This window comes from Schistocerca americana, chromosome 8, assembly GCF_021461395.2.
Source record: "Schistocerca americana isolate TAMUIC-IGC-003095 chromosome 8, iqSchAmer2.1, whole genome shotgun sequence".
NCBI lineage: Eukaryota > Metazoa > Arthropoda > Insecta > Orthoptera > Acrididae > Schistocerca > Schistocerca americana.
In genome coordinates, this window is record NC_060126.1 from 482,848,591 (window position 1) to 482,860,642 (window position 12,052).

Genomic DNA, 12,052 nt, shown 5'->3' on the forward strand with positions numbered 1-12,052 from the left:
ACTTTTTATTATCAGATGTGATGGCTGAGGTCATGCATGCCGCTCTTCCCGAGTCTAGCTACTGTTATGAAGCGTAGTCACGTGATAATGTGGAACTATTTTCGTCGCTCAGCACGTTCGTCAGTCTGAGTACTGCACAAACTGCCAATGTCGGTAATGTCGCTGCAGAGAAATGCTTATGGCGGTTCTAGACTCATTAATTCCTTATAATTAACAGGACGGCACAAACAGTAGCAATTCATGCACGTAGTGCCTACGGACGCCAGAATCAATGTAATCGGACAAACAGAGGATGGATTCTACGTACGATGATCACGAAAGGAGTCTTCTGCATGTTTCCCCAGCACGAGCAAGCTTATTTTTGTAGCTCTGCCAGCCAGCGCTTGAAAAATGTATACGAAGACAGTAACTTGTTCTCGAAAGAACAGTTACTGTTGATGACCGTGCAGCTTTTCCCTGGAATAAATGATGACTATCTGAAAACCACAGCTGCCGACAGGTGTTGTTGATATACCTCGATGTCGACAGCTGAAAGTGTGTGCCCCGACCGGGTCTCGAACCCGGGATCTCCTGCTTACATGGCAGACGCTCTATCCATCTGAGCCACCGAGGACACAGATGAATAGCGCCACTCCAGGGACTCACCCTTGCACGCTTCCCGTGAGACTCACATTCCCAATTAACCACAATTCTACATATGTATTGTACCTTGCAGACATTTGCCCAACCACTCATTGCTCGCGCACGCTTTGGCGATTCCCGTAAGAGTTTGGGCAACCTGTGAGCATTTGCACAGACGAAGGTCACTGGCTGGGTAGCCTTTAACTATATATACGAAGACAGTAACTTGTTCTCGAAAGAACAGTTACTGTTGATGACCGTGCAGCTTTTCCCTGGAATAAATAATAACTAACTGAAAACCACAGCTGCCGACAGGTGTTGTTGATATACCTCGATGTCGACAGCTAAAAGTGTGTGCCCCGACCGGGTCTCGAACCCGGGATCTCCTGCTTACATGGCAGACGCTCTATCCATCTCAGCCACCGAGGACACAGATGAATAGCGCGACTCCAGGGACTCACCCTTGCACGCTTCCCGTGAGACTCACATTCCCAGTTAACCACAATTCTACATATGTATTGTACCTTGCAGACATTTGCCCAACCACTCATTGCTCGCGCACGCTTTGGCGATTCCCGTAAGAGTGCAGGCTGCATCATTTTTTAATCTCTTCCGTTTTTAAAAAAATCACAAGTAAATCCAATTGTTTGGCCAGAAATGCCAAAGGTTTTGCGCGTTTTAAAACAGAGACTTCTACAAACATAAAAAAGTATCAAATTTAAGGAACATAAAGGCTTTACGCGACTCGTGTCACCAGTGGTCGTTACAGAAGAAACTAGTTCCATAGTGGTCAGCATATGAAGCGTAGCGCCTTCGCATCGCTCCTGTCACTTGTTAGGATGATATCGTTATAGGCATGAGTCATCGACAGATGTCACCAGCTGACATGGACCTGAGTTACAGAGCTGCACGTAGTTGTACTAGTAGGCGCCAGAGGTCAGCAGTTGACGGACAGTGCTAGCAGTCGTAGTCAAAACAATGTTGTAAAGTTATGTCTGATTAATATTTAATGTATTTGCATAATTATAATTGTTTTATATGTGTAGTAATTAGCAGTGTGAGTATTGTATGAGCGAAGAAGAACAGATGTAAATGAAAATTGTTTTGTTTATTCACGAAGTACCAATTAAACTATACAGGGGATTTACTATAGTTAAATGTGCAGTCAGTTTATGGTACTATTAAATCGTGAGTAGAACACAAATTAATCGGTAATTTCAGAAAGAGTAATGTTATATTTGATACTTTTCTAAATTTATTTATTTAGCAATTGCCATAGAAAGAAATGTTTTACTATGATTGGTCATTGAAGTAAAGCGCGGGTTAGCGCGGGATAATACTGCAACCTGATTTGCTGTTTGTGATATCAGCCAATCAGAAAAATGCAGGCTCGCGCCAATCTATGCTGGGAACAAAGCCTTTGATGTGATCCAGTTCAGTCGGGGCTGAGGGTTCGAACTAGTAACATCTCGTTGAAAGCAGCTCCGACGAAAGTACTGTAAAATCGCGGAAAAATGCTAATTACGAGTTCGCGAAGTAGTACATAGTGTATTTAAGTGAACGGTATAGTGGAAGTCGTGTGGAATTTCGGACGGAATATCAAAATTATTACTTTTGACTGTTAGTTAAAACCGCGTGGCATGTTGTGCGATCTAAGACTGGAACAGGTATTACGTGTAGAGCAGAGTGCACAACATTGGAGCGAGCATTTTCATAACTAAACGATCCGGTGAACTCTATTAACTTCGGTAACGAGTGTAAATACCATAAACTGGCTATGTGTGTGATTGTGGTGTGCGTGTGAACTTTACGTTGTGTTGCCACTTAGTACGGACTTGGCAGTATTAACTGTGGTCTTTATTGTAAAAATACACCTGAAAATTTACATTGCCAAGTTAAAACTTTTATTTCAGTAGCTAGCCACATCCTGTTTACCGGACAATTCTACGTATGTTGCGACCTGCAGTAGACAGTAGTGGTCTATTATTTTCTACTACAGCTTTTAGCTAGACAAATGAACATTGCTGGACACTGGCAGGGCGGTAAAAAAGTAACGTGCCGCGTCGCACATACACTACCGTTTCTGACATTGCAACACCTAAAAAGAAAACCGTTTCCATATTGGTCAGCATACACTACAGTTACTGACATTTCAACATCTAAAAGGAATGATCTAATTGAATTCAATCTCATAGCATGTGCAGAAATGTTGAAAGATGGGCAGGTGGTGAATTCAAGAAAAGGAAACTAGAACCAGTAAACGTGGTGCTGCACGCAAATGTTCAAATTCAACTGAACTACTTCACAACGAAGGCCTACAAGATAAAAGAAGAACAGCATAGAAAGCTTTTAGCAGCTGCCCAGGCTGACAGGATTAGATAACTATGAGGGACACAATCAAGGGACAGTGCATGAGAAATTCCAGAGAAAACAGCACAGTTAACAGACGACGCTGTATCTCAGAGATATACTGACAAGTGAGATAAAGAGTAGATCAGTTCATACTCCTTCTATGAGTCTGATAACGGAAACTAGACTTAAGAAAAATCGGTGCACTTTCATAGAATATGTTGTCCTAGAAGAAGCATTCGAGAATAGAAAGTGCTGAAAGATACTTGGAAGTCTCATAGAAAGAGGCAGGGAAAGACAGATAATATACATACAGTATGTACGAGAACCTAGAAGGAAAACGACGCGATCGTATTAAAAAAAAAAGATGGAAGGCACGTACGCCGCCGTTTTCCTCTACCTGTCAACCTGTATGTCGACGAAGCAAAGAAGGACACAAAAGAAATGTTCAGAAATAGGATTAAAAGTCAGGCCGAAAAGATATCAATGATAAGATTAGCTGATGACATTGTCGTGCCGTGCGAAATTGAAGAAGAAAAGACGAACAGAAAAAACATTCAATTGAGGAAAGAATACAACTGACAGTAAATCAAGGAAATATTACGACGTACAGGAAACAAGATTAGGAAGAAGCTTAACATAAAAATTGGGAACAGTGTAGCAGATGTAGTGAAGGAATTCTGCTACCTCGGAAGCAAAATAACGCATAACGGACGAATCAAGGAAAATATAAGAAAGAGTCGCACAAGCAAAGAGAGCATTCCTCGCCACAAGAAGTCGACTAGTATTCAACAAGCATTTTGTACTACACATTGATATTTGCTGAGGTCTTTCAACTATACATCAGTCTATGCATAGTTGAGGTACTTTAACCAATATCTGTTCAACTTGTGTAGTGCAACATGTTTACATAGTAGGTCAGTGGATTTGTGGATTTATATTTACATCTTTAGAGTCTACACCATTCAATATATCATTACAGAATATTTCTGTTGTCAAATTGAAGCAATGCAAAATGTGTCTCTCATGTAGATATATAGTCGTAAAATGGTCACATATCTTTGTACGCAACAAATTTTGGACAGCTACAAGTTCTAGCTGATGTGTGGACTGTACGTTCAGACTTAAGTTTTCTGATGATAGCCTAGAAATCCGAAAGCCAGTTCTCAACAAAAAATAAAAACAAATACACTGGTGCGCGAAAATTAAAGACGAAAGTAACTGTCGCATGATATATCACTGCCAAGTAACATAACTCGATGTAACTCGGACCAAACACAGAAAGAATTAACACTCTTGTGGTGTTACAGTCCATCTTATTTCCGTGGCCGGCCGGAGTGGCCGAGCGGTTCTAGGCGCTACAGTCGCAGGTTCGAATCCTGCTTCGGGCATGGATGTGTGTGATGTCCTTAGGTTAGTTAGGTTTAAGTAATTCTAAGTTCTAGGGGACTGATGACCTCAGCAGTTAAGTCCCATAGTGCTCAGAGCCATTTGAACCATTTTTTACTTCCGTGCTTGCTAAGAAAACTGGATGAGCAATTTCGCCTTATGCAAGACACCTTTGAAGTTTTGTTTCACCCAGACATGTTTCAGCACTTTTTGTGCTTTAGTTTTTTTTACTTTATTTCCTTTCTGTAAAATTGTTATTACAAAATGGAAATGAGCGTATGGCGTCAGGGGCCGGGAGTTCCCAGTCGGGAAGTTCGCCCGCCAAGTGCACGTCTTACAGAGTGCGACACCACATTCGGCGACCCGCGCGTCGACAATGGGGATGAAATGATGTTGAGGACAGCACAACGCCCAGTCCCTGAGGGGAGAAAATCTGCTTCCCCAACCGGGAATCGAACCCGGGATCCCGTGCGTGGCAAGCCAACGCGCTGACCTTTCGGCTAAGGGGGCGGACTTGTTATTACCTATTAACGTTTTGAGAAAACATTTTGTACAAAATATTTACATTTGTGAGTGAAGTGATTGTTGTCAAATATTATACACGGTTTGTTTACAGTGCACAGTTTAGATACGCCGCGCGGACTGGCAGCGTGGTTAGAGGCCCCATGTCACGGACTGCGCGGCCCTTCCCGCCGGAGGTTCGAGTCCTCAAAATGATTCAAAAGGCTCTGAGCACTATGGGACTTAACATCTGAGGTCACCAGTCCCCTCAACTTAGAACTACTTAAACCTAACCAACCTAAGGACATCACACACATGCATTAGATTAGTACTTGTTCCATAGATCATGAATACGACACTTCGTAATGATGTGGAACGTGTCAGGTTAATGAAAGGTGTCCATACAAGATATTACATAAGACAAAATATTACATGACACTCAATATTTTTAATTTTTTTCTTTTGTGGGGGTTGGGAAATTACCCACTTACTATATCCAAAAATTCATCTAATGAGTAGAAGGAGTTTCCATTAAGAAAGTCTTTTAATTTCCTTTTAAATCCTGTATGGCTATCTGCCAGACTTTTGATGCTATTAGGTAAGTGACCAAAGACTTTTGTGGCAGCATAATTTACCTTCTTCTGAGCCAAAGTTAGATTTAACCTTGAATAGTGAAGATTATCCTTTCTCCTAGTGTTGTAGCCATGTACAATGCTATTACTTTTGAATTCGTTCGGATTGTTAACAACAAATTTCATAAGTGAATATGTACATTGTGAGGCTACAGTGAAGATTTCTAGCTCTTTAAATAAGTGTCTGCAGGATGATCTTGGATGAGCTCCAGCAATTATTCTGATTACACGCTTTTGTGCAATGAACACTCTTTTACTCAATGGTGAGTTACCCCAGAATATGATGCCGTACGAAAGGAGAGAATGAAAATAGGGGTGGTAAGATAATTTACTCAGATGTGTATCGCCAAAATTTGCAATGACCCTAATAGTATAAGTAGCTAAACTCAAACGTTTCAGCAGATCTTCACTGTGTTTTTTCCAGTTCAACCCCTCATCAATGCATACACCTAGAAATTTTGAATATTCTACCTTAGCTACCGATTTCTGATCGAAGTCTATATTTATTAATGGTGTCATTCCATTTACTGTGTGGAACTGAATATACTGCGTTTTGTCAAAGTTTAATGAGAGCCCATTTGCAGAGAACCACCTAATGATTTTCTGAAAAACATCGTTTACAATTTCACCAGTTAATTCTTGTCTGTCGGGTGTGACATCTACACTTGTATCATCGGCAAAAAGTACCAGCTTTGCATCTTCGTGAATATAGAATGGCAATTCATTAATATATATTGAGAACAGCAGAGGACCCAAGCCCGAAACTTGTGGCACCCCATGCTTGATTGTTCCCCAGTTTGAGAAATCACCAGTTTTTTGCATATTATGTGAACTGTTTATTTCAACTTTCTCTACTCTTCCAGTTAAGTATGATTTAAACCATTTGAGCACTGTCCCATTCATACCGCAGTACTTGAGCTTATCTAGAAGTATTCCAAGATTTACACAATCAAAAGCCTTTGATAGATCACAAAAAATCCCAACGAGTGACTTCCGATTACTCAGGGCATTTAATATTTCATTAGTGAAAGTATATATAGCATTTTCCGAGGCAGGATTTGAACCTGCGACCGTAGCACTAGCGCGGTTCCGGACTGAAGCGCCTAGAACGTCTCGGCCACTGCGGCTTCCCAGTGAATGTACCGAGTTCAAAGATTTGGATGTCAGTGCGCCCAAGCACTATGCCTCCCGACACTATATCACTTGAACCACCAAAACGATCGTGTTAGACAACATTCCTGAGCGCATTACGTTCCCTGATAAGGCGACAGGAGGCAATGCGTAATGTACCGAGGAACACTGTTGAACATAATCGTTTTGATGTGCCATCAGTTTTATGGATGGTAATACGCGACAGTGAGAGGATATTCGCCCAATGGACAGACCTGCCTGTTCCCCCGACTTAACCCTTTCAGACGCAAAATAAATAAAATCATTTTTTTAAAAATGAAACCACTGCACACTAAACGTGATGGTTTCAAATGAGACCACCACCATAAACTTCATTACTTTCCGTGATAGGGCAGAAAACAGTTCCTTTCTGCTGATAAACACAAAGCAACTTGGCAGGAAGAACATGTCCATCTGCCTCTATCTGGATTACTTTTTGTGCTCCAGTGTACACATCGCCTCAATGTGCCATGTACTGGCAGATGTTTTGATTCTGTTGTGCGTTATTCCACTAGAACAACAGTTTTACACTTTTTGGCGCATGGTTCAGATGATGCGCTTGGGCGACCAGGACTGTCTTTGAAGACACTGGATCCTACAAGGCCAGCTACAACATATCGCCGAAATTCCTTTTTTCTTTTCATTCGGCTTGGTTAGTCGAAACAATATAAATGCATTTCAAATAGAAATATCAGTCATATACCAAGACAGTCTGAGCCACCAGCGTCTAGATTTTCTGTCAATTGCATAGAAACTATTCATCCTGTCCGCTTTATCTACACATCCCATTTTCGAATTATAAGATTTCACTATCTGTGGGCAAGGTATTTTTGTAATTGTGCCATCCTTTTCTTACCTACCGACTTCTTTCAAAGTTGCAGGTGAGTCAATTGTTGATAGTAACGTGACAACACGTTTATCTTTCAATTTCAATGCATGCAATCCCATCGGAACAAACTGACCATCACTTTCTCCTCTTCGCAATTCTTTGTCCGGTTTCAGAGGAGGAAGTCCTTTTCTGTGGGCTCTAATGGTACCACAGGCTAGGATACCATCACGTTTTAGTGTCTGCAAAAGTGGAATACTAGTAAAAAAAAAATTGTCAGTATATATGTGATATTGCCTTTACTCGAATCTCTTACAATCCTCTCTCCCAAACATTTCTCCACTGCGCCAACTTATTTCACAGTATGTACTTCAAAATCGCAGATATATCCCATTTTGTCAGCTCTGACCCATATTTTGTACCCGCTCTTGGTGGGCTTTTAAGGCATATACTGTTTGAATGATATTTGCCCTTTGAATTTCACCATCCATTGGTCAACAGATAGCTCCTTAGTTGGAGCATAACATTCTTTGAACCTTGTCAGTAATTGATTTATTTGTGGTCGTATTTTATACAATTTGTCGTAACATTTATTCCCTTTTTGTGGCATAAGGGCATTGTCATTTACATGTATATGTGATAAAATCCAGCTGAATCTTTTCAGTGACATAAGTGAAGAAATGCACTAATCTCTCAGTTCGTTGTGTGATGACCAGTAATCACGATATGCACAAGGTTGTTTGATACCAATTAGAATATTTATAGCCAATAACACCTCGAGTTCATCTTTTTCAAGAGGTCTGTAATTCTTACCTTTCTGAGTCGCATAAAGATTAGTCTGGAATACAATGTGTTCCAGCATATTGTCCCCAAATAGATATAAAAAGAAATCAACTGGCAGCATACCTTCACCTTCAGTTTTCAGTTTTCCTTTGACACCAACTTCCTCTAAAAAATCGACAGAATGCATCGTACTGTCATCCCTTTCCCATGTAAAATTCACAGACCTTATTAGTGGCACGTTATCTTTAGAACTGAAACTGTAATCACTATCATTTTCAGAACGATTATCAAAAATGGCTCTGAGCACTATGGGACTCAACCTCTGAGGTCATCAGTCCCTTGAACTTAGAACTACTTAAACCAAACTAACCTAAGGACAACACACACATCCATGCCCGAGGCAGGATTCTAACCTGCGACCGTAGCGGTCTCACGGTTGCAGACTGCAGCGCCTAGAACCATACGGCCACTCCGGCCGGCGAACGATTATCACTTTCACTTTCAGAAACAACATTAGATATCACTGGTCTTGGCACTTGTGAATCAAGATCACTGTTTTCAGCCAAAATATCACTTTCATTACCAATGGTACTGTCAATCTTAGAGTCCACATCGGAAAAATTTCTTCTAAAAGACACGCCAGAACTTTCCGATCCTTTAATTTGCGAGAAAACATTTCGCGAAACTGAAATTAAAAAAAAAAAATGATAAGCTTCTAATACTACCCCTACAACCCCAGTGGTTTCAATCGAAACCACCTGAGTAAATACGGAAAAAGTACATGATTTTCATTATTGTTGCATACATATAGCATGTGTTTATACAAGAAAGTATTGTGAATATGTTCCATTTGCGAAACTTACATTTCAAAGGCAAATTCCATCACAAATCAAGAAAAAGAGGACCAGCACACCACAAACAATAATGGCACTTATACTTGAATCGGTAACTGCAACCACGTGAGAAATATTGACTTAGTTCGAATTTTCATCGCTAGATGCCAGAACCATCTACGTCCAGGAGCGTGGTTACGAATGTAGCCACGGGGGTGAATGCTATATGGGAGAAGAGGCAACAAGCCAGGTAGTTCCTTCCAGACCAATAGAGGCGCTATGGGTCAAACGAAGCTGCAATTGACCAATGAGAACTGTCCAATGGCGGCTATTGATATTATATCGTCTTGCACTGTACTTAAGTCCACGGTTACAGTCGTCTTTGTACAGGGCTATTACAAATGATTGAAGCGATTTCATAAATTCACTGTAGCTCCATTCATTGACATATGGTCACGACACACTACAGATACGTAGAAAAACTCATAAAGTTTTGTTCGGCTGAAGCCGCACTTCAGGTTTCTGCCGCCAGAGCGCTCGAGAGCGCAGTGAGAAAATGGCGACAGGAGCCGAGAAAGCGTATGTCGTGGTTGAAATGCACTCACATCAGTCAGTCATAACAGTGCAACGACACTTCAGGACGAAGTTCAACAAAGATCCACCAACTGCTAACTCCATTCGGCGATGGTATGCGCAGTTTAAAGCTTCTGGATGCCTCTGTAAGGGGAAATCAACGGGTCGGCCTGCAGTGAGCGAAGAAACGGTTGAACGCGTGCGGGCAAGTTTCACGCGTAGCCCGCGGAAGTCGACGAATAAAGCAAGCAGGGAGCTAAACGTACCACAGCCGACGGTTTGGAAAATCTTACGGAAAAGGCTAAAGCATAAGCCTTACCGTTTACAATTGCTACAAGCCCTGACGCCCGATGATAAAGTCAAACGCTTTGAATTTTCGACGCGGTTGCAACAGCTCATGGAAGAGGATGCATTCAGTGCGAAACTTGTTTTCAGTGATGAAGCAACATTTTTTCTTAATGATGAAGTGAACAGACACAATGTGCGAATCTGGGCGGTAGAGAATCCTCACGCATTCGTGCAGCAAATTCGCAATTCACCAAAAGTTAGCGTGTTTTGTGCAATCTCAAGGTTTAAAGTTTACGGTCCCGTTTTCTTCTGCGAAAAAAACGTTACAGGACACGTGTATCTGGACATGCTGGAAAATTGGCTCATGCCACAACTGGAGACCGACAGCGCCGAGTTCATCTTTCAACAGGATGGTGCTCCACCGCACTTCCATCATGATGTTCGGCATTTCTTAAACAGGAGATTGGAAAGCCGATGGATCGGTCGTGGTGGAGATCATGATCAGCAATTCATGTCATGGCCTCCACGCTCTCCCGACTTAACCCCATGCGATTTCTTTCTGTGGGGTTATGTGAAAGATTCAGTGTTTAAACCTCCTCTACCAAGAAACGTGCCAGAACTGCGAGCTCGCATCAACGATGCTTTCGAACTCATTGATGGGGACATGCTGCGCCGAGTGTGGGAGGAACTTGATTATCGGCTTGATGTCTGCCGAATCACTAAAGGGGCACATATCGAACATTTGTGAATGCCTAAAAAAACTTTTTGAGTTTTTGTATGTGTGTGCAAAGCATTGTGAAAATATCTCAAATAATAAAGTTATTGTAGAGCTGTGAAATCGCTTCAATCATTTGTAATACCCCTGTATATGTTTCATATTTACATACTACTCATCTTCATTATAAACAGGTTTATTACTTTAAATTTCATTAAGTTCACTGTGGAACTGAAGAGATTTCCTGTAGAAAAAATGTCCGCAATTAATCCTAAGGTAAGACATTTAATTTTCAGTAAATAATCTCGTAACCTATAAATGAAATGTATTCTCTTCTGTCGTGAATGAAGCTGTGTGATTTCTGTTTGCTTACTTAAATAACTTTGATATGTCAGTAGTAGTTTTATTTGATGAAGAATTTTATGTTCTTCAGAATATTCAACACAACAAGTTGACGTAGAAATACTCCTGTAAATTCCCTGGCTGTTCATCTGGATATTACGTCGGTTCAATGGAGAAAGTTAGGAACAAGCATTTCAACAGGTTTCCAAAAGTACTTCAAGGATTGCTTCTGAAGCGGAAAAGTGTTTGTAAACTGTGACCTGATGTGAATTTTGCTACTTATTTTGTTTGTGAAGATCATTTTTTCGAGGAAGATTTTATGAATAATACTAGGCATAGGCTAAACAGGGGTGAGTTTCCAAAACATGTGGCAGGTGTTCCATGTGAAATTGTTAATATCAGTAGTGAATCAGGTGGAACTGTTGCTCATAGTGAATTTTTTATTGTGTGCTTAACAAATAAAAAGTAAGTTTTGTTTTCATTTCACTGTTTTTATCCACCTTTCCTATTTTTGGTACTTAATATTGATGTCTTCTTTTTTGTGTTGAAGCGTTTACAGTTGTAAGATTTAGGAACTTTTTTAAGAAATTAATGGTCAGTAGTGCACGTTTCCTGGGCAATTACTCAGAAATTACAGTCCTGAAACATAGTTGTAACAAATTTTAGAGTTCTTCATTCATTAACACTATGACAAAGATTTCTTAATTGAACCTCTTTAACTGCCGATTATTCTCTTAATAATAGTTTTTCTTTCTTCCATTGACCCGACAGCTTATAAGATGTCAAAGTATGACATTATTCAGGAATATCTGTGGTCCAATTTATATGCAACAATTTTATTTAGCTTCAGCTATTTAAGCTACAAGCTTGTTTCGACTTACTGTCGGTTTCAAGTGTAGCGTCTAGTTTTTGTAACGCACAAAACGTCCTGGAACCTCTTATATGTTGATAGAAATCAATATAAGTGTGCCAGTTTGCAGGTCTATTCTTGATGTTTGCGCCCGACAGTTGCTGCTCAAGAAAAGGTCAT

General features: G+C 40.7%; 1 non-coding gene across 1 annotated transcript; it reads right to left on the reverse strand.

Annotated features, from left to right (window-relative positions):
• Positions 1–539: 539 nt before the first annotated feature.
• Trnat-ugu lies at positions 540–613 on the reverse strand. Its single transcript has one exon. It is a non-coding gene; the product is annotated as a tRNA-Thr (tRNA).
• Between the last annotated feature and the right edge of the window lie 11,439 nt (positions 614–12,052).